Source organism: Adiantum capillus-veneris, chromosome 25 (genome assembly GCF_014529385.1).
Source record: "Adiantum capillus-veneris isolate H3 chromosome 25, ASM1452938v2, whole genome shotgun sequence".
Lineage (NCBI taxonomy): Eukaryota > Viridiplantae > Streptophyta > Polypodiopsida > Polypodiales > Pteridaceae > Adiantum > Adiantum capillus-veneris.
In genome coordinates, this window is record NC_140955.1 from 27,302,506 (window position 1) to 27,325,385 (window position 22,880).

The following is a 22,880-nucleotide window of genomic DNA, read 5'->3' on the forward strand; positions in this document are numbered from 1 at the left end:
AAACCGATCTAAAGAATAGATCACCGATAAAAAAAGCTCTAGAGTGCAAGCAGCATGCTTGTGAGTTAGATTCACAAGTATGCTACTTATGAATTAAACCAATCTAAAGAATAGATCACTGACAAAAAAGCTCTGGAGTGCAAGCAGCATATTTGTGAATTAGATTCACCCAGACACTAGACTAAACATCCTCAAGAAAAATTGTTTCCTGCAAAGCAGCCACACATAATCTATGCACCAGAGGTGATAGGGAAGCCTGACAAGCCTCACACGCAGAAGTAAACTCTCAAAACCTCAAAGGGCATTACAGTCCTCTTGTCACGGAACAACAAAACCACATGACTTACCTGTAGGACCTTCAGACAGGTTTTTCAAGAAAGCACTCACGTCCCATCAGATTTATCTGCTAAGATGCGAACCAACATTGAAGGACAAACGAGCCAACTGAAGACTTAAGTCCCATCTTCACCATCTGCTCATAAACCATGAAAAATGAAAAAACTTGTACTGTGGTACTAGCCACTTCCAACTCTTGTTTCAACTAGGCCTTACGTTAAAGCCATGTATGCCCTTAGCACATCCAGACAAGTGATCCAGAATACTGTACTAGATGTGTCCAAAATTTGAACCGCTCGACACAAAAATTTAAGCTTCGCAAAAGCCGATCCAATTGTATGATTTGTATTTCTCAAAGAGTAAACATTAATACTGTCTTAATTTGTTAAACATATTGCAAAACATAACTGCGAGCCCTTGTAATCTCATCAGAGAACTGTCAACGCACAAAGAGGCTGACCTTGAATGAGAACTACAAGCTCCTGTGATCCAAAGCTAAGCCTTGAAACAAACAGAGCTTGTGCTCTTGCTGCATGCAACGCTTGAAGTGATACGATAGCACCTCGCAAACTGCATGCACCAATAGACTTCAATTAGTGCTTCAAGACGAGCAATACGAGTTCAGCAAATTCATATTACTGCTATTCCAAATAAAAGCTCGATAATTCAAGATCCAGTAAAGAAAGATACAGGTAATAGAAAACAAACAAGACATGCACTCAAGAGTTCAATGCAAGAAATAGACAAGGATACACCTCTTAACTCGTGCTTTGGAATGCTGAAAGACAAAGGGTAAGAACAGAAACAAAAAGAAGAAAAAAAAAAAGCTTTTGTGGACATCGCCTATATGTGAATTGGTGTCCACAATAGACAGCATATGCTTACATTTCTCAGCTTGGTTTCCAGCTAGAAACTGAGGCTTGTAAGTCTGTGTTACACTTTACATCTTCTCTATGGATGCCTTGTACTCGGCTTGAAATGTCACAGTAGTCTCTTAAGAGATGACGTGGCGGTACTGCCTGGACACAGCAATGACGTGGCAGCCTGTGCGACAGCCTGCTGACGTGGCAGAAGCGGACAATGATGACGTGGCAGCATTACGGATTTCCGTAACTTGCGCAACTTGCTTTTTGGACCAGCTTTTTGCCCAATTGCTTTTGGGACAGTTTGCTTTTGAGTTTTTAAGCTTTTGGGGCTTTGCTAAGTGAATTTGGCATCCCTTGTAAGAATAAAAGGACCCAAGGCCCAAGGGCCCTCACTCTTCAGGGCATCTGGACGCAAAGTCTGAGAGCAAAGGACCCCTCGGGAGTTATACTTTGCTCAAGCATTGATATAAAAGAAATACCGAACGGCGCGCCAGTCTTTGGGGCCAATCTCTCTCGACACGGAATGTCACAAATTGATGACGTGGCAATACAACCCGGACACACACAGCAAAGTGATGACGTGACTGTCTGTACGGAAATCCCTGATTTTGCGCTGACAGCTGACGTGGCAGTATTGTACGGATTTCTGAGTTTCACGTTGGCTACTGACGTGGCAAGGTTGTACGGAATTCCGTAATTTGCGCTGGTTGCTTTTTGCCAATTTTTAAGGACTAGTTGCTTTTGGAACCTTTGCTTTTGAGTTTAATTGATTTTGGGACTCTGCTTTTGGGCATCCCTTGTAAGAATAAAAGAGCCCTAAGGGCCTCACTCTTCAAAGCATCTGGACGCGTAGTCTGAGAGCAGAGGACCCTTCGGGAGTTGTACTTTGCTCAAAGATTAATATGTCACGTGCACATCTAACCCTATGTGTACGTGGACAAGCTACTTCATGACATGGGTTCAATTCAGTTAGATTAGGAAGTGTTCTTGCACTTTTGTGAGTCTGTTCGCAGACCGTGTATGTCCAGGCACTTAGATTAGATGCATATCCTCTGGTTGCACACAGCATGATCATCAGATTTCATCAGAACCCATCAGGAGCATTTTTACACTCCATAGACCTATTTTCCCAATTTTGACATTTTTCACTTATATTTTTTAATTACTTTTGTTGGGAACTAGGTAGGGCAAGTTTAGCAAGTAAGTATATAAGCAAACCTCGCGCTTTCTGGCAGAAGAGGCAACAGGAAATCCGGTTCAACGGGCACCTTCTCAGCAAGACCCCCACAGAGGCCTAGTGTTTTTGCATAGCAGATCAGCCTCGGCGACAACAGAAGACAACAAATTCCCTAGCGTTAGCAGATTCCACAGCAGATAGCAGTTTTCAGCCCTGGCGTTTTTGCATCAACCTGAGACCATCAACGTTTTTGTAGATCTTTGCGACAAGACCTCAGTTAGCATTAGCGTTTTCAGTTTCCAACAGTCAGTACCCGCACTAGAACCCCCGAACCTCGCAGATCTCACCTTCCCGCAGCAGATCCTTGCCGCACGGTGCGATCCAGTGTCATTCACAGTTTCAGCCCGGAAAACGCAGATTTCAGCATCTGCATTTCCAGCGCGTCGTCATCGCATCGTCGCCATCAACATCATCACCGACATAGAGTCAAAATTCAGCAGATAAAGATTTGCAGATTTCAGCCCTTAGCATTTTCAGATTTCAGCCCGTCTCATCGTTGTCGACATCGGCAAGTCCAAGAATTGTAGAGATTTGTGCAATCAATAGTAGACCGCTCTCGCCATAGAGAGTGGGGCCTTCGGAGGAGGTTCAACAACATTCTGGTGCCGTATTCTTCTCTCTCTATCTCTCAGTCTCAGCACCTTCATTCACAGTGTTTATCCACTTTGTTTGTGACCACTTGTACTCTCTCATTAAAGGAATGGAAGGCTCTCCCTTCCGTAAGGAACCTTGAGCACAGCACAGAACTTTACTAGGCCGTGTCGTCTTTTGTGCACTATTTTAAAGTGAATCTCTGTTGTGTCGCAATAGAATCTTGGCTTGGGGTGTCCAAGTTTGTTACACGAAACTACGATGGGCCATGTCGACCAATAAACTGTGATTTTAGAGTTGTGAAGTATTCTAAGTGATTCTCTTGTGTGTCGTGCCTAATTTCTTGACTTGGGTTGACTGTAACAGACTTGGACACTCCAAGTCAAGAATCAATCATGACAGCACCAAATAACCACTTCAAAAAAATTCACAGATCACAATAGATTTGCACTAGCCCGGCGGAGTTCCGTGCCTAGAGATATTGGTCCCAAAGACTACCGTCCCTTTCGGTATTTCTTTATGTATTAATCAATAAGTGCAAGAGAGCGGTTAGGGTTTCACTCTCACACTCTGTGTCCAGATGCTCTGCAGAGTAAACCCTAAACCACTTATTTAAAGTTTGCAAGGATGCCCAAAAGCAGAGCCCCAAAAGCTTCCAGTGAAGAGCAAAGTGTTTCTCTCACAAGCCCTCTTGGGACTTTTCATTAAAATAAAGCAAAAATCTCTCTCTCTTGCTCCCTCTCACACAATTTGCGTGGAAGAAATAATATCCACCGTAAAATCCGCAATTTCCATACTGCTGCCAGGTGGCATTCTTGCCGTCCGAATTAGTGTTTCAACCACATTTAGGGTTTCAATCAACAGTTAAGGTTAGGGTTTTGAGAAATTAGGGTTTTTGCAGATTAGGGTTTTTGGCAAAAATTAGGGTTTACAGGTTTTAGCAGGTTTTAGGGTTTCTGCTCTCGATAGCCACATCATCACTTTGTGACATACTCCCCTCTTGAAAGCATTGTAATCGCCCACGATTACGCCTCCAAAACAGACAGAAGCCATAAACCGTCTTAGCAGACACTGACTGTTAGTACCTACGTACTAGGAACACACATCTAGCACATGTATCAATCGACAGTCACATCACACGACATCACAGGACATCACTAGACATCACAGGACATCACATGACATTCAACATTCATTCGGATCTTAGACCATGATTTATCGGCAATGTAGCTAGCAATCGCATCTAGATCCAATCGGGACCTCATCGATATATATACCTTCATAAGCTCAGAAAAGTCTAAACTCACGAATTATAAGAGGAAATAAAGCACTCATAGAACTATAAAAGCAAGGGACACGAGAAAAGAAAAGAAAAACAAAAACAAACAAACAAACTAACTAAATCACTTTGTTTGCTACGAAACAAAACTAAATAAAACAATACATTATTAACTTAAAAATGTTTTTAGAAAAGGCATGTGTAAAATAAGTTGACGCAACTTACTTGGCTTAAAACAAGTACTCAACTTTAAGCAGAAAAGAATAAGACATCTTAAAAACTTAATCCTAGAAATCAAACTTCATGCAACAACTTCTAACAGAACACATTCTTAAGTCCTCAGGTAAGCTAAATACGAAAATCGAAAAATGAATACTACTACAAACCTACGAAGAGCAAAGAACCAAACTTGACAATATGCGATCTCAACTTCGCTGCTTGTCCAAACAGGAAGAATAAGATTATCACCTTTATCATGCATAGCTTGGACAACAGATATGACCTCATCGATGTCCGATTGACTAACACCTATTGCAACCATGTCTAATCGAGATCAATCAGACGAAAATGCTGCAGTCATTTCCTCTATCAGTTCCTGCACTTAAAAGAAGTCAAGAACAAATCAGTATCATAATCTGGAATTCCATTTCATAAAGTCATACAGCAAAATACTGTCAGCTTTCAGTATCCCTGAAGCTCAAAAGAGACATCATTGACTCTAGTATCTAAATCAAGGCATCTGTTGACAAAGGAGCGGAGTGACTCCCCTATTGTGCATCCCACTGCACCAGATATCCGGCCAAGCTGAATTCTGGGTTCCATTTGGAGTAGACTAAAAGCATTAAGGTAAAGTTTCAAAATCTGAGGAGTATCTACTAGGTCCTCCTCCTCCATCCACTTCGCATCCAATGCAAGATAGTTATTGAACTTAACCAAGAACCGCCTTCGGACTTTACCTTTATTCTTCGTATCCTATGTACCAAAATCTGTTCAGGAACAAGGATCTCCTCGTTCTCTTCCACTTCGGGTTGCTCATCAGGCTCCCCATCATCAGGCACATCACCTTTCAAAGGTTTCAAGAGACTCACACGAAATGCATTGTGAATCCTCCAAGTATCTGGCACTTTCAATCGGAAGGAGACATCAATAATCTTTTCAATGATCTGGAAAGGTCCGTAGTATTGCATACTAAGCTTTGAAAAAAGCCTCTCCTTTCCCTTTTTCTTTCTCAGGCGTGCCTTCTCAAAACATAGGAGCACCCAATCATCCTCCTTCAATTTCAAGTCGCGACGATGGGGATCCGCTGCCTTTTTCTGTCGTTCTTGAGACTTCTAAAAATCTCGTGAACCTTGGCAAAAGCCGTATCTAAGTCTCGCGTATATTCATCCGCTTCAAAAATCTCATCTTTCGTGCTTAGGAAGGGTGGAACCTTCGCAACACCTTCAACAATCTCAAATGGCGCCTTCCCCGTCGAAGAGTCTATCGTGTTATTGTAGGCAAATTCCACCAAAGGTAGGTACTTTTCCCATTGAGTCTTCTAATCTGAGATATAAGACTTCAATAAATCTAGAACCACTGAATTTGCAATCTCGGAATGCCCATCAATCTGTGGGTGGAACGATGAAGAGAACTGAAACCGCGTGCCAATGTTCTCCTAAATTGCCTTCCAAAACAAACTTGTAAATTTGGGGTCTCTGTCGGAGACAATCGTCTCTGGCATGCCATGTAATCTGAGGATCTGGGCCACAAACAGTCTCGCTAAGTGCTCAGCTTGACAGTTTTCTTCACTGGAATGAAATGAGCCTGCTTGCTAAATCTGTCAATAACAGTCCAGATACCATCGTGACCACTTTGTGTTCTCGGGAGATCAAAAATGAAATCCATTGCAATACTTTCCCAAGGGCGGGTGGGTACAAGTAAGGCTGTAACAATCTCTGTGCCTTATGCCTGTCAAACTTGACCTTCTAGCATACTAAGCAACTGCGCACAAACTCTTCTACATCCTTTTTGAGTCTCGGCCAAAAGAAGGATCTCTCTACCTCTTTCATGGTGGTAGCAATGCCGCGGTGACCCGTAAAAGGTGGACAGTGGCATTCAGTCGTAACCTTTTCCCTCAAGGGCTATGTAACGCACAACATGGTTTTTCTCATCAAGTAGCCTTCCCGAATGGAGTATCCTGCTACTGTCTCCCCATTTCGTATCCGTGTGAAAACATCTGCAAAATCTGTATCTGTGGTATACTGGTCGACCATATTTTCGAAGCTCCTATGATGTATCGCGGAAATAGCGAGAACCAACGGTCTCCGAGACAAAGCATCTGCCACCACATTCTTCTGTCCCTGCACATAGATAATCTGGAAGTGAAATTGTGACAAAATGTTCACCCACCGCACCTGCTTTTCCGAAAGCTGCTTCTATGACAAGAAGTAGCGCAAACTTGATGGTCCGTAAAGACAGTAAAATCCGCTCCGAGTAGGTAATGCCGCCACTGAGAAAGAGCATGGAAAACCGCCAAAAGCTCTTTCTCATAAATCTGTGTTGTCATCTCCGGCCTTGAGAACAATTGGCTCTCGTAGGCAATGACATGGCCTTCTTGCATTAAGACCGCACCCAGACTACGACCACAAGCATCACAATATACTTCCAATGACTTCTGCAAGTCCAACAAAGTCAAAACTGGTCTCGTAGTCAATTTCTCTTTCAATGTCTGAAAGGCAATCACCTCCGTGGATCCCCACGAGAAAGAGACTCCTTTCTGTGTCAAGATATACAAAGGGGAAGGAACCTCTACAAACTTTCGAATGAACCGCCTGTAGTACGAACACGGTCGCAAGAAGCTTCTAACTTCATGGACATTCTTCAAATCGGGCCAATCACAGATAGTCTCTATCTTGGCCGGATCCATTTGCACTCCTGTTGCTGAGACAACGTGTCCCAAAAAGTGTATCTTTGGTAGGAAAAATTCACTTTTCTTTGCATTAATCACTAACGTGTGATCTCGTAATGCCTGAAAGACCTGAAGCAGATGATCTCTGTGTTCTGCCTCATTCTTGGAGAAAACAATGATGTCGTCAAAGAAAGTGTCAACAAATAGCTTGTACTCTCGAAAAATCTTGTCCATCATCTGGTTAAAAATCGCAGGAGCATTGGTTACGCCAAAAGGCGTCACCAAAAACCCAAATAACCCAAAGTCGTCCGAAAAGCTGTCTTGTAGACGTCTCCCGACGCGATCCTGATCTAATGATATCCACTCTTCAAATCAATCTTGCTAAAGCACGAGGATCCCTGTAACCTGTCAAGTATATGATGGATCCTAGGAATCGGAAATCTGTTCTTGATGGTGATTTTGTTGAGAGCTCTATAATCGATGCACATTCTCCAAGATCAGTCTTTCTTCAAAACCAACAACACTGGAGAGCAATACGATGAAGTACTAGGCTGGACAAGACTCTTTTCCAAGAGGTCTTTCACTTGGTTCATAATCTCTACATTCTGTGCTCGGCTAGTGTGCTTCGAGGTATCAGATCAATGGTATGATCTTCAGGACGAGCAGGTGGTAACTCGCCTAGTAGACCTTCTGAGAAGCAATCGGCGTGAGAGTGGAGAAAATCTTGGTGTTCTTTATCAAGTTTAGACATATTTGTCCTATCATTATCGCTCAATTCTTTCATAAAGATCGAGTAAACAAACAGACTGGATTTCATTAATTTAGAAATGGCCGAAGCCGATACAATAGGGATAGACTCGCCCTTCAATTTCATATCAAGTACAATTGTTTTGCCCTTCTCTGTAGTCAATGTTGCTTTCCTCGCCCGATAATCGACCACGGCGTTGTTCTTGTGATACCAGGGAATCCCTAAGAGAACATCACAACCCTCCAAAAGGATTATGAAAAAGTCCTCATGCCCCAAATACCCTTGACAATGCAACCGAAGTTTACCAATGACAGGTGTAATGGCTACGTCCCTGCTGGGTGCCGCTAGAACTGCCTCCGCAAGTGGTCCCATCCAATCGGGAGTGATCTCGAGCCGTGCCGCCAATTCCAATGAAATGGAGTTGACCTTGGCTCCTCCATCAAAGAAGATCAGGGCCTCTTGATCTTTTACTTTGCCCCAAGCTCGGCAAAGTTCTGTACTCTCATCCATGGTGTTGGGATCGATATCCACACAATCTGGAACCAGTCCTGTTTTCATCTTGCCTTTTCGTCCATGTTCCTCAGCTGCTCTCGAACTCTCAGGCCCGTCATCGTCCTTATCATTGTGTTCTTTCTGTGCCTTTTTAGGGCACTTCGCGGAGATATGTCCATGGTCCCCACATCCAAAGCACTTCCCCTCCTTGATGAAGCGAGCTCGCTCCTGAGGAGTAAGCTTGGGTCGTGCATCCTTCTTCTCTAGGTTGCTTTTTCTCTTTCTACTTTCATTCCCAAAAGTCTGTTCGGCTCGTTGTGTCATGGCCTCATCGGTGGGGTAGGTCACACTGTCAGCATGAATGGCAAAGCCCCGCTTCGCATGACTCATCAACTCCTAAATAGAAGCTGACTTCTGCTCCAAGCAGTGATCTCGGATCTCTGTAGGTAGACCCAAGGTGAACCGCTCAATCTGTTCTCTGAACGAGATCTTCTTGAATGAAGAGGCGGGTAGAAAAGAGCTCCAGAATCTCTCACAGTAAGCATTTATTGTATCTCTCTTGGTCATCCAAAGATGGTTCCAAGCAGCTCGTATATCGCGTTCATACTCTTGCGTCAACCAAGAAGAAATAAAAAGCTTCTTAAATTTCAGCCATTTAACTGGCGCAGTCTTGTTTAAAAGAAGCGTAGACCACCAAGTTGGAGCATTCCCCTTAGAGTAAGAGGCAGCTCTCCAAATCTTGGAGTGCTCTGAGTAGTGTCCTCTTGCGCCAGCGATGTCAAACTGCTGTATAAAAGACAAAGCCTTCGAAGCATCTGCGTATCTTGAAAAAGTGTCAAATTTAATCGACTGTCCACCCTCCTTAAACTCTCGGACTTTCTTGCTTTTATCTTCCAGAAAGTCATACTGGTTGGCTTTATAAAAATTCTTCTTGTTCGCATAAAAGTTTCCGTCATCGGAGTCTGAACTGTCTTTAGACGAGTCCTCTGTAGAACTGTCAAGCACTGGGCGAGATTTAGACTTCTTTGCCTTTTCTTGCCCTTTCCAGAGCGTCGTTTCTTGCTTCGCTTTTTGCCTTTTCTGTCTTCTTCGCTCGAATCTGAAGAGCTAGAAGAACTGTCAGAAGAAGAAGAAGAAGAAGAAGAAGAAGAACTAGGTACTCCTTCAAAGTAAACACGCTTCTTCTGTTTCTTTGCTTTGTCAAATGTCGACTGACGACCCAAATAACCCGGGAAGTCAGTGCCTTTCTTCTGCTTTTTGCCGTGCTTTTTGACTTTCTTTTGTGCGTCAAAAAGCTGAGCAATCCGTGCATCAACTCTTCTAGTTCCTTCTCTGAATATTGTTTGTGATCAGAAGGTTTCTTGAGAGCGGGTTTCGGGAGTAGTGTAGTGATTTTCTGCCACTGTGCATGCACTTCCTGAAAAGAAGTCTCTCTCATATATTTTGCCAATTTCGGATCCTTCGCAAAACTGAGCATCATCTATGCTACGTTTTTGAAGGAACTGATGGTGGCTGAAAACACTCAGTATCTGCTGCGTTTCAATGGCTGAATCGCTGAGGATAAAACGCTGAATTTCCTGCAGGCTGAATGTTGAACCCTTGCTGCGTTTTTGGTGCTTGAAAACGCTATTGATGCAAAGGTAATGCTAGCGTTAGTGGTTTCTGGGTGTTGCTGCCAGTGGAAGGAGAAAACGCAAGGCCTGAGAGGTTTAAGGGATGGCGATGGCTGGTCCTGGAAACGCCAAGGGAAGGGGTCACGATGGCGATGAGGAAAATGCTGAGGGAAGGGAGTGGCCTCGCCAAGGGATTGGAGAGGGTCTTGCTGAGAAAGGGTGGGACACCTGTTGCTTGGGGAAGCCTGCTGTGTCTTTGCTCATTTGCCAATTTGTGCTAACTTGGGTTTGCTTATATATTAACTTACCCAATTTTCCCTGCTGAGTACCCAACAAAAGTCACTTAATAAATAAGTGAAAAATGTTAAAAATAGGGGAAAATGGGATAAAGTCATCTGAACAATCCCCAAACTGACTCTGATGGAAATGCTTATGCTTATGCAGTGTGCAACCAGAGGATATGCATCTACACTGAGTGACTGGGCATGCACGGTCTACGAATAGACTCACAAAAGTGCCAAATCACTTCTAATCTAACTTGACCGGACTTGACGGAAACCCTGCTATGGTGTAGCTTGTCCACGGACACATAGGGTTGGGATGTGTCACGTGACATCCCCTCCTTTTTAAAGTGAGGTATTGGTACCGAGCTGCATGGCTTCTTTGTAGTCTGCCAACAACTCTGGATAATCCTTGAAGAACTCTTCGTCTACCCACACCGCTTCATGGGTTCCTCGATCTTTGAACCTCAAGAAATAATGTCGTACTTGTTTCTTCAAACCATGGCGAAACCGATGCAACAAGACTTGCTCTGGTTCCATGACTTCTGCTTCATCGAAGATCTCCGGTTCTTCTTCTTCCGAAACCTCCTTTGGAAGTGTTCCCTGAAACGCTTTCAACCAAGAAACATGGAAAACGTTGTGCATTGACCATGAGTTAGGCAACTTCAATTTCATTGAAACCTCATTAATCTTTTTGATGACTGGAAAGAGACCATACATACGAAAAGATAACTTAGGACATTTCTTTCCAACTTGCTTAAGACGCTGTTTCATATTTCATAGATACACCCAATCTCCTTCCTTGATCGAGACCTCCTGACGATGCTTGTTAGCCTGTCGAGAATAAGATTCATGAGCCTTGCTTAGCCAAAGCTTCACACTCTCAGAAATCTCATCCAATGACTGACTCTCAACATTGGCATCAGGCATTTGACTGACCGATCGAGTCAACAATGACTGGAATCGGCGGCCAAAAGTTGTCTCATACGGAGTTCGACCAATAGCAGAAGAGAAGGAATCATTGAGAATAGCATGAACCAATGGGAGATAGAGCTCCCATTGAGACTGCTGATCATGAACATAAGACTTCAACACATCAAAAGCCAACTGATTATAAATTTCCGTTTGACCATCTGACTGTGGATGAAAAGCGGATGAAAATCCAACTTTATGCCAAAATTTTCAAAGAGTGCACGCCAAAAGTTGGACGTAAACTTAGCATCCCTATCTGAAACAATGGACTTTGGCAAACCACAAAAGGGGTACTAATGCTTTATGAACAATCGTGCAATATCTTGTGCAGTAACCGTGGCCTTACAAGGAATCAACATGCAAAATTTGCTGAAACGATCAACAATAGTTAAACATTGAGTGTTCCTTGAATGCTGACTTGGTGGTAAGTTAGTCACAAAATCCATAGACATATCCTGAAAAGGTCCCTCGGGAATAGGCATCGAAAGCAAGAGGCCTTGCTGCTTACCCCGAGGAGCTTTTACTTTTTGACATATAGTGCAATGTGTGACATAACTAAACACACCTTTTCGCATTTTAGGCCAATAGAAAAATCGTTCAATCTTTTCCAATGTGGTGTTCATACCTCTGTGCCTACCCATGAGAGAGTCATGTGCATCATGCAACATGGTTGGCCTGAGAGAGGGCAACACACATAGACGCTGACGAAAAAATAACAATCCATCACGAATGAGATGGTTGCTGGGCCCTTGGGAAGCAAGAGCCTGCAACCAATACTTACCAAACTCCGAATCTGCATACTGATTCTTTATGCAGATTCTTCATGCTGTCAAAAGACTCACCTTGTATAGAAAATGTGGTTCTTGACTCAAGAGCCAAAATCTGTCCTTTGCGACTCAACGCATATGCAACAGGGTTAGCTTTTCCAAGCACATACTCAATCAAACCGCCACATTGCTCAAAAAATTGTGACCACCGCGCTTGGCGATCACTCCAATGTGCACTAGGCATAGACTGTAGCCACTTGAGGGCTTGATGATCTGTGCGCATTGTAAACTCTCTACCATACAAAAAATGCTTCCAATGCTTAAGAGAGTGAATGACAGACAAAAGTTCTTTATCATAAACTGAATAATTCTTTTCCGCACTATTGAGCTTTCGGCTAAGGAAAGCTACTGGGCGACCATGCTGCTGGAGCACAGTGCCTATAGCGACATTGCTCGCATCCGTCCATACCTCAAAGAGATCATCCCAAGAGGCAAGAATAAGACACGGTGCTTTTATCACCGTAACCTTGAGAGCTGCGAAAGCCTCAATGGCTGCCTCGAGCAAGTCTACGCGCTGACAGCGAGTCTTTACCCCTTTCAACACATCAGTCATAGGTGCAGCAATGCGTGCAAAATTCTCTATGTGCGAACTCTATGCTTGACATAAACCAAGAAAAGAACACACATCATATACAGTTTTGGGCAAATCCCAATTACGAACCTGTTCCACCTTCGCGGGGTCTAGCTCGACGCCTTCTGCAGAAATGATATAACCCAAATAAGTGACTTCATTAAGAAAAAATTCAGACTTCTTAGCTGCAATGTACAACTGACACTCATCCAAACGAGTTAGTACCCTTTTCAACATCTAATTCATGTTGCTCCCACGATGCAGAAAAAATGAGAATATCATCTAAAAAGATGAACACACATACACCTACCATATCGCCGAAACGACCTTCCATGAGACGATTGAACGTACCCACGGCTCCTGTCAATCCAAAAGGCATAACAATATACTCCCATTGCCCTCGCTCGATGCAAAAGGCGGTCTTGAAAATGTCGCCTTTGAATACCCGTACCTAATGGTATCCACTTTTGAGATCGACCTTGCTGAAAACCTTTGCCCCATTGAGCCTATCCAAGATATACTCAATGCGAGGCATCAGAAACTTGTTCTTGACGGTCATCTTGTTTAATGCCCTGTAATCAACACACAAACGAGACGAACCATCCTTCTTGCGAACGAACAAAATAAGAGCAGCAAAAGGACTTACACTAGGACGTATGAATCCTCTAGCCACCAACTCCGTGAGTTGGAGTTCTAACTCTTCCTCATGTGACTTGTTCAAACGATAGCGAGCCTTACTGACCGGCTGCGCTCCCTCCATAAGCTCGATGCGATGGTCCTCCGGCCGCTCCGGTGGGAGACGAGGTGGAAGATCATCCTGCAAAAAGAGATTTTTAAATTTCGTAAACAACTCCGAATACTTACCTCGAGCTTGAATGCTCTAGGAAACTGGAGCAGCATAAATGAATGCCGCTTGTGCTCCTCGTCGTAATTCATGCTTTACCTGTACATGCGAGATGAGAGGCAAAGAATGCAAGCCCTCCTCACCATTCGTGCTAAGGGGGGAATCAGTATCGGAATGTAAAGTGATCGTGTTAGCACCAAATTTAATGTGAGCATCAAGTTCACGAAACCATTTAATGCCTAAAATCATATCACATCCTAAGAGAGGAGAAACCAAAAATTTCCTACGAAAAGAAGCTTGTTGAACGGTAAACATCACATCAAGGCACTCCTTCGTGATGACAGAGTCCATACCAGGAGCAAAGCCAGAAACCTCAAGAGGAGATTTCTGACTAACCTCTAGGCGGGCTCTCTCAACAAGAGGGGGACTAATCACATCATGCATACTGCCTGGATCAAACAATATGATGAAACGTTGTCCTTTTACATGACCATAACACTTCAAGAGACATTCATCAATGTGTGTGTCATCGTCATAAGAAGAGACAGGTTGTGTTGTGACAGAGTTTGTGGTAGTTGTGGGTGCCTTTGGTTCTTTAGGTGGGACTGTCTTAGGACAGGCCTTCTTAATGTCACCCTTGACATGACATTGAAAACATCTACCTTCTTTAGCATAAATCACTTGTTCTTCAGCCGTGATGTATCCTCCTATAATTCCTTGTGAAGCTTTTTCATCAGGAGTGAGCTTAGGTTTTGCAGGTGCTTTAGGAGGGTTTTGTGAACCTACCTCCAGAGAAGGCGATGTCAAACTGTAGTACAAACTCAAGGGCTCGACGAGTGTCGTGGTAGCCTGAAAATGTTTCAAACCTTACGGCCTAACCCCCTTCCTAAAACTCCTTGGTCTTCTTACTCAAAACTGCTTCCAAACTGCGACCATATGCATCACAGTAAATTTCAAAGGGCTTTTGCAAGTCTGCAAACTCTGACGGTCCCCAAGTAAAAAGAATTCTGCGTCAGTACAGATAAGGGAGAAGCTATCTCTGCAAATTTTTTAATGAACCGCCAATAGTATGAGCACAAACTCAAAAAGCTTTGAACTTCATCAACATTCTTCAAATTGGGCCAATCACGAACGGTCTGAACTAGGCCGCGTCTATCTTTATACCTTCCGTTGAGACAATCAACAAAGCATTCAAGTATTTCATTAAATATTTTTTACATTGTAGTCCTCCACCAAGGTGATACCAAACGTACTGTACATGGTGTATATGTGCGTATTGTACGTTATTCCATACAAGAAAAGTTTTTATGTACGTAAAAATACGTACTCTTGTGAAAAAAAAAAACTCAATTTACCAAACTTTCTAGGACATTTCTTATAAAAAAAAGAGAGGGCAACAACTTTTAGAGACATATAAAGACATGTTTTACAAGACAACCACAAACTGTGTAATTAAACGACATTGATGATTGAACATGCATACTAAAGCTCAAATGAGAACTAGTTTGGTCGACCATCTCAGCCATGCTTATCTTCCAAAAAGAAAAATTTTAAAAAGTGCTTTGTACGGATCAATATGTACCGTACGGATCGTACAGTACGGTCGTACAAAACGGATTCGTACATACGTTTTGATCCTAGCTTATCCTCCACACAACACTTACAAAGGTTGTATACACAAAACCAAGCTTCTTGACTCCATCCTGATTCTACCTTGTCAAATGGCGGCGAATTTGAGAACTTTCGCAAATGGTCATGGAATGAAAAATTGCACCATTTTTTTTGCTATGAAGAATAATTCTGAATTAAGTTTCCACCTTTAGATTCCAAGTCAAACATCTCTCTCTCTCTCTCTCTCTCTCTCTCTCTCTCTCTCTCTCTCTCTCTCTCTCAAGCACAAAGCGGCTATATTCTGTGGGCAAAGAGGTCGTTGGGGATGCTCAAAGACCCATCAAGAGGGTGTACGAGATGAGGAGTACAGAGAGAGTGCTGTGTGTACATCAAGGTGCCATATATGAAGAATGCAAAATGAAGCACTGAGGAGGTCGTAGTGCCATGTGCTTTGGATCCATGGTCCAGATTGAAAAGAATTGAGGATCTCCTGAGAAAAGAGTATCTCTACTGCCTTGGACAAGCCTGTTGAAGCATCCCACTAGCTGCAAAGTGTATGCAGCAGCTCGATCCAAATAGGCGTCAAAGTGGACGGTATCTGGGAAGATTGTGAGCCCACAATGTGAGCACAGCAAGCCTTCTTTTCTCTCTCTCTCTCTCTCTCTCTCTCTCTCTCTCTCTCTCTACCCTAAGAGGCAAGAGTGCTCACCGCGAGATCCTGGAAGACGCTGGTCGGATGAGAGAAGCCAGCATCAGAGAGGAGGAAGGTGAAGACGAGCTGCCACCCTTAAGAGCTGATGTTCGACAGGACAGCGCTGCGATTGACTTCTGCAGAGCAATCGAACCCCGCGACATTCCTGCTTCTGGCTACCACAAATTAATGGACGAGACTGAGTATACGCTTTGCTGCAGCTTTTGAGAATGTAAAAAATTTCGCCCTAGGGGAAAGATTTTCAAAAATCTCAGGCTGTGGTCACGCTAGGCATAGTTACAACGGGTAGGTCCCGCGCCTCAAGCTCAGCCCTAGCTTACCTCATAGTTATTCATTTGATGCTCTTCTTTGAGTGTGACCAAGAATGAGGCTTAGTTATCAATTCAAAGAACTAATAACTAAGCCTCGCATGACCATAGCCTTAGTGAAATTTAGCTTGAGTGTATGTGTGGGTGGGTGTGTGTGTGTGTGTGTGTGTGTGTGTGTGGGGATTACATGCACTCAAGGATTCTTTACATAGAGCACTCCATTTGTATTTACCGGATTCAAAGTGTTGTTTTGGGATTATCCAAAAAGTTGGCATAAGCAAAAACAAATCGTAATGTGGTCATTAGTGAGGGGTCTCATTTGGAAACACTTTGGGCGACAAGTGTGCTTCACTATTAAAAGAACAAGAAGTTGATGAGCTCCCTATCCAAAATGACATCTCTTGGATCGTGTTTTTTTGTAGAATATGCTCAAGAGGTACAAAGCAAAGAAGCTCCCGAGAGTGTGAGGTGAGGACAGTCCCAAACGGATTCTATTGAAATGCAATCACGCATGGATATGTTCGAGAAAGATCTCTTAAAGAAGATATGGATTGCTTTGAATAGATGTCATTCAAGGGCATCGCTTTAAGTAGAATCACTTTTGTTTAATGCACTCCATGCGCATAGTCACTGATATCTATTGGATAAGGGCCAAATGTAGCTTGAGAACATGAGAGAAAAATATGCCATTGCACCTCAAAAAGGATTGTGGCTTGCATGGCTGATTTTTCTATGGTTTGGAATTTTATATCATGGAATGCACTAATTGTAGTGCTTAGGTTGAAGAGACTTTCTCTTTTTTCTGTTGTAGTCAACGCTATTGTCAAACACGGCAAAAGTCTCACTCTTTTAGGTGCTTGATGGGCTACCAAGCTCTCATCTTTATTTTTCTCTTGAGATCTCTTACAAGGGCTACCTACCTTGAGAGCCTCTTGCCATCGCTTTCTGTTTTTCAATCAAGCCATCACATTTGCATGCACCTTCCACTCATATGCAACTACCAGTAGGTCCAAACCCTTGTCATTAGTGCCCAACCTCCACTACGACACCTTTGCCAAGGCTGCCACCCACTACAATGCCTTTCCCAACATTGTCATGGGTAGCTTCTGTCCTTGGATCTACTTGAGCTACCAACATCGACTGCGTCTGTTTCCATAGCCATTATCGCAAGAAAATTTTTTTAAGATCCTTCCAACAAATGAAATCTCTAATTAAATTTAAGGATTTTACTTAGACTAGCACCAGTAGGTACCCCCATTTCATAAAAAATGAGAAAATCTTTGATCTGCTACAAAGATTCCACTAGAAATCCAATGGAGAGAAACAACTGACATTTGAAGGGTTGAAGGTTTTTTACAGTCAATTTGAGTCTCTCTGAGTCTCTTTTGCAAAAAAAGTAGAAGGGGAAGGGAAGACGATGTCCCCTCCCCACATCTCTCTCTCTCTCTCTCTCTCTCTCTCTCTCTCTCTCTCTCTCTCTCTCTCTCTCGCCCATCAAGCATAGGCAGGTGATTGCAGTGCCACCCCTTTGCCAACTGAGAGACGTCTTGCCCCTTGATAGCTCCATCGGCTTTCAATGCATCTCCCATCTCGTGGGCTTGTATGCCTAGCTTGGTGGTCAACTCCGTGGATATGAAGTTGTGAGTTGAACCAGGGTCGAACAAAATAAAGGCATCATGCTCTTGCATCTTTCCCCAAGCATAGGAAAGGAGAAATCCTTGGCAATGAGCATCCTCTTTTGGAGCTGCGCATATTTCTTTGGGGGCAAGCACGATAGGCCTATCCTTGCTCCCTACACTTGAAACACTGGTTATCTTTGCGATAACACTCTAGCTCCTCGGGAGAAAGTCGATTCTTGTCTTTGTAGACTCCTTTCTCCTTAGATTTATTGTTGTTGATAGAGTTTCTGTGGGAATAATTTTGAGCATTGTTCTTCCCCTTTGCTTCATTTCGATCTTTGTTTTCCATGGGCTTGGCATTCCTCTTAGCCCCTTGTTGGAAATTGATGCGCGAAGCCACCATAGTGTGGTGGATTACTTCCGTGATAGAACAAAGCCGTTGGAGTTGACATACTCGGCCATTTATTTAGGTTAAAATCCCAAAAGTTGTCAACATATTTGTGGATAGACTCGTCGGAAAGCAGCTTCAAACTTCGCCATTCGGTAAGAACTTTGTTATTTGCATCACTTGCAAAATGAATTGCTTCATGATGGAAACTCGTTGAGTTTTCCATGTCTTTCGGGCTTCACCATTGCCACAAAGGCTACCCCACCATTGACGAGCAGATATTTGGAAGTGCATAGCTACATGACGTAGCTTGGAGGACTCTGTGAAGCCCTCGTCTCCAAAGGCCGCATCAAATTGCTAGATGAAGGCCAATACTTTGTAGGTGGAACCAAAGGTGCCATCATAAGTAAGAAAAGAGGTACTCTTTCCTCCCTCTTAGAACTTCTTGAGCTTTTGGGACCTTCGCCATGCAGGGTAAGATTTGCGATGTCCTCCCCTCTTGTATTCTCTAGGAGAATAGCTATTGATTTCATTTGGAAGAGGAGGAAGGTGAAGAAGAGGGTGACCTCTTTCTTGTTGTTTTCTTCCTTTGTTTCCTCTCTTCCCTTTTGGACTGACCACGAAGTGACAAGAAGAAGGACTGTGGGTTGACCGTTTCCTCTAGGGAGGACTTGGCGATCATCTAGACCGTCGTCTTCATGGAGCCACATCTTTAGAGGAACTTAGGGATTTATTACTTTCTCGTTGCTTGGATTCCTCCTCTCGTATGGGAGAGAGTCTTTTTTTGGGGTTGTCATAAAGAGGCCTCCTAAGCTCTCTCTCCTCTTAAAGAGGAAGGGAAATCCCATAAGCACGAAGTTGTTGAGTAACTTTGGCTTGCAAAGCAGGGTTGCCCAGAGCTTGTTGCAACCTAGTAACAACATAATTGACAAACATGGGGGCTTCATCATTAGCACCTTCATAAGTTGTCAATATTCATTCTATTGTCTTAATTATTGTCGGCCAAACTAATTAAACTTATGTATAAAATTACTTTGTGCTTTGGTAACCTCAAAAACCTTAGTTGCTACTCTTCTTACCTTTGAAAATCAATCCTCAAGAAACCACACCTGTGGTTTAGACACTGTTGAGCTTATGTATAAAATTACTTTCTGCTTTGGTACCCTCAAAAACCTCAGTTGCTACTCTTCTTTACATTTGAAAATCGGTTCTAAAACAGCCACATCCGTGATTTAGACACTAGTGATTGCAAAGAGTAGTGGAAAGGCTCTAACATTGCTTAGTTGATTATAGTTCCCGTTGAGCTTGCTAGTAGCTCAATAATGGTTAAAAGCCCCGAGAGACTCCGCTTTTAAGACTATAGTTCCCAATGGTGTACCTCGAACTAAGTCCTTCTCAACCAAGATAATAGATCCATGTCCCACTTACCCTGTTGCAATAAACAGGCCCAACCTTTCATGGACAACTTAAGGACCTCTCTTCTTAAGCAAGAAAAGAGAAACCAATAGCTCTGATACCAATGTAATGGAAATGGCCTATGAACTTTGAGAATAGCGAATCAGGAGAATTAAAGAGAGCATTTTTGTGAGACTACTTTGAGAACATATATAATAAACTTAATTAGCAGTGGCAACATAACCGTTATACTTAATTAATTTGGCATGAACAATACTTTTGCAAGAGAGAGAATAAGAGAACTTGACAACAGTTGAGGACCGGATTTATGTGGAGCCGGTTCCCCCTCCAATAGGCTTTTGTATTATAAATTCTCCCATAAAGAGAGACTCGGTACAATACAATCTTTGTGCTCCTTGTGACGTAAGTGATGCAATGAAGATGGTAAGTTTCATGCATCACGAACATAACATAGACTTTGTAAAAAGTGCTAACCATCCCCAACCTCAGTCCCAAGGCCTCAAACACCTTCAAAGGTGGAGAGAGCTGGTGGGGAATGAGGGTAGGGAAGAGGAAGAAGAAACATTCATAGGAGAAATAAATAGTTACTCACGTATCATCACTCTTCTTGCTAGCATACATAATAGCATAGTAATGAAGAGGGAGAAGATGGCAAGCTTAAGCATTGAAGCATGGCTCTTGGTTGGATTTACATTCCATAGCCAAGAGTGTTGGCGTAGGCTCTCAACTTCTCAACAAGCTTGGAGAAGGAGATGTTGCACTTTCACCAAGTGAGAATGTGTCAAAAATGAGTATGTGAGAGGGTGTATACCCCCAAGCACACCCCTTGCTTGCTTTGGTCGACCCCTCTTGTAGCTCAAGCTTGAAGCTCATTGGACCCCTCTAAGCCTAGTCACTCAGATGCACAATGCATTTCAAGCGACATGGGTAGTCTTTGGACAAGTGTCCTCCTTATCCCTTTGAAAGAGAGAGCTTGAAAATATCTAGATATTTGTTGAATTGAACTAGAAGAACCAATAAGATTCAAGCACACCATGTGACTAAGCATAGGGAGAGCTTGACATGTGTCCATGTGCCCCTTGAGAAAGGGGGTGCCCTATGGGTGAGTTGGAGGTTAAAGATTCCCCTAACTTTGGGCTTTTCCCTCCTTTGTAGCGTTTTGTTTTTTACTCAAGCCCTTCAAGCACCTTACCCTCCCATTCATGGGAAGCTTCTCAAGCGCCTTACTCATTAAGCATGACAAGCACCTCAAGCACCTTAGTCAGCAAGCACGACAAGCACCTCAAGCACCCTACCCATCAAGCATGACAAGCACCTCAAGCACCTTAGTCAGCAAGCACGATAAGCACCTCAAACTTGGGCCGGGTTCCCACCTCAAGCACAATCCTAGCTAGTCTAAGGTCTAAGGACTTTTAACACTAACCTTTGGAGGTCTTTAATGAAGCTAACCCTAAGGTCTTTAAGCACCATTAGATGCACGTTGCTCTTTGATAGACTATCTCATTTTTGACCCCTCTTGAGATGTAACCATCTCTCCTCTTGCTCTACTGGTGAGATAAGTCTAGAAGCACTTATTACACATTGATCTTTGTTGGTAGACAATCTCCTTTTGGACCCCTATTGAGATGCAATCATCTCTCCTTTTGGTCCCATGCTGAGATAGGTCTAGAAGCACATGTCTCTATTCTAACTCTTGTTCCCGTTTATTCTCCCACATGAAGTGATCGGTTTAATATGAGAAAATCATTTGGGTTAGCTAGATATTAGATTTTATGACATTATCTCTCTCTTGAAATCATAGTCGTCCTCGACTATGAGGTAGAGAAGATAAAACCTAGTGATTAGTCCATGTTTCTGAGGGGGTAGAGGATCCCTTTTTACCCTACGACATCGTTCCAGAATGGATGATTATTTTATTTGGTGCTTGGGAGACTTAGCTGCCGCAAGCATGTATGCTCTTGAGTCCATATTATATTTCCAAAGTAGAGTGACAAATTGTACTTGGTGTTTGAGAGACATCGTCATCACAAACATGATTCTAAGCATGCATACTTTTTTAATTTGTGCACCAGAGAACTAGTCTTTTAAGACAAAAACATTGTTCATTTAAAATGAATTTTGATTTGCTTACTCTAGTACTATCCTTAAGCTAGGTTCCTTGCATCCATCTAGCATCTGCAAAAGGATAATTCTTATACTTAACAAGATATCATTGGATAATCTTAACGTTTCTTAATACCTTGTCTTCGTGTCGTAGGATGGACTCAGATTGAAGTACCTCTTCTTGATCTTCGATTTTGGAGGGTCTGCTACTATTGCTTCTTTAGGTGGCTCTCCTTTGTAAGGCTTAAGTAGGCTCTCATGGAAAACATTGTGCATGAGCCAATGGTTGGACAACTTTAACTAATAAGCCATCTCATTGATTGGCTTAAGTTTTGTTTTTTTAAGGACCATAGTATCTTTTGCTAGTTTAGCATAATACTTTTGGTGGCCCATAGGATTCTTGCCCGTAGGATGCCTTAGATGAGCCTTGAGAAACTTTAGCAAGACCCAATCATTTTCCTTAAAGGCTAAGGCTCTTCTGTGCTTATTAGCAGCAACCCTTTTTGCCTTTGACATGAGATGGATATAACCTTTTTAATCTTTGGAAAAGATTCTTGTAAGTTTTGGTTATATTCATCAACAGCGAAGATCTTCCCATGTACTTTAAGTAGTAAGGGAGTTTTGGATCTTTCCTCCTTATCCTCGAAAGTTACTTTCCCCATAGAAGTATGTACAATGTCATTGTATGCATACTCTATAAGAGGTAGGTACTTCTCTCATTGAGAACGTTGATCTACTTCTATGGCACATGCTTTTAGTAGATCAAAAATCATTAAATTAGTTATTTCACTTTGGTCATCCGTTTGTGGATGATAGGCCAAAAGAGAAATTTAATCTAATTTCTAGATTCTCAAAAAGACCCTTTCAGAAATTATTGGTCATTCTAGGATCTTTGTCCGACACTATGGATGTTGTCAAGCCATGATACTTGAAAATTTAAAATCTGAAGAGGGTTGTCATTTGATGTGCCTTAATAGTCTTTTTGACGGGCATAGAGTGGGTTTTCTTGCTAAGCCTGTCAACTGAAACCATCCAAGTTTCTTCCCTCGATCAAATTTCGACTTTTGGCATACCACGCATTTTGAAACATATTCTTGTATGTTTACTTTTCATGGTAGACCAACAAAAATACATTTCTACTCCTCGAAGAGTAGATTATGGAATCCCTCTTTGTCCAGT

The 22,880-nt window shown here is 42.7% G+C and overlaps 1 long non-coding RNA gene across 5 annotated transcripts; it reads right to left on the reverse strand.

The window, feature by feature from the left end:
- Positions 1–644: 644 nt before the first annotated feature.
- On the reverse strand, positions 645–16,210 carry LOC147424613 (uncharacterized). 5 transcript variants are annotated; one of them, XR_015186354.1, is made up of 5 exons: positions 15,865–16,210; positions 13,011–15,753; positions 12,791–12,825; positions 4,778–4,904; positions 645–906 (listed from the first exon to the last, which is right to left on the reverse strand). It is a non-coding gene; the product is annotated as an uncharacterized LOC147424613 (long non-coding RNA). The 5 variants fall into 5 exon arrangements; XR_015186355.1 differs by lacking the exons at positions 12,791–12,825; positions 13,011–15,753 and having other exon boundaries at positions 15,865–16,153; XR_015186352.1 differs by lacking the exons at positions 4,778–4,904; positions 15,865–16,210 and having other exon boundaries at positions 13,011–13,634.
- Positions 16,211–22,880: the final 6,670 nt, after the last annotated feature.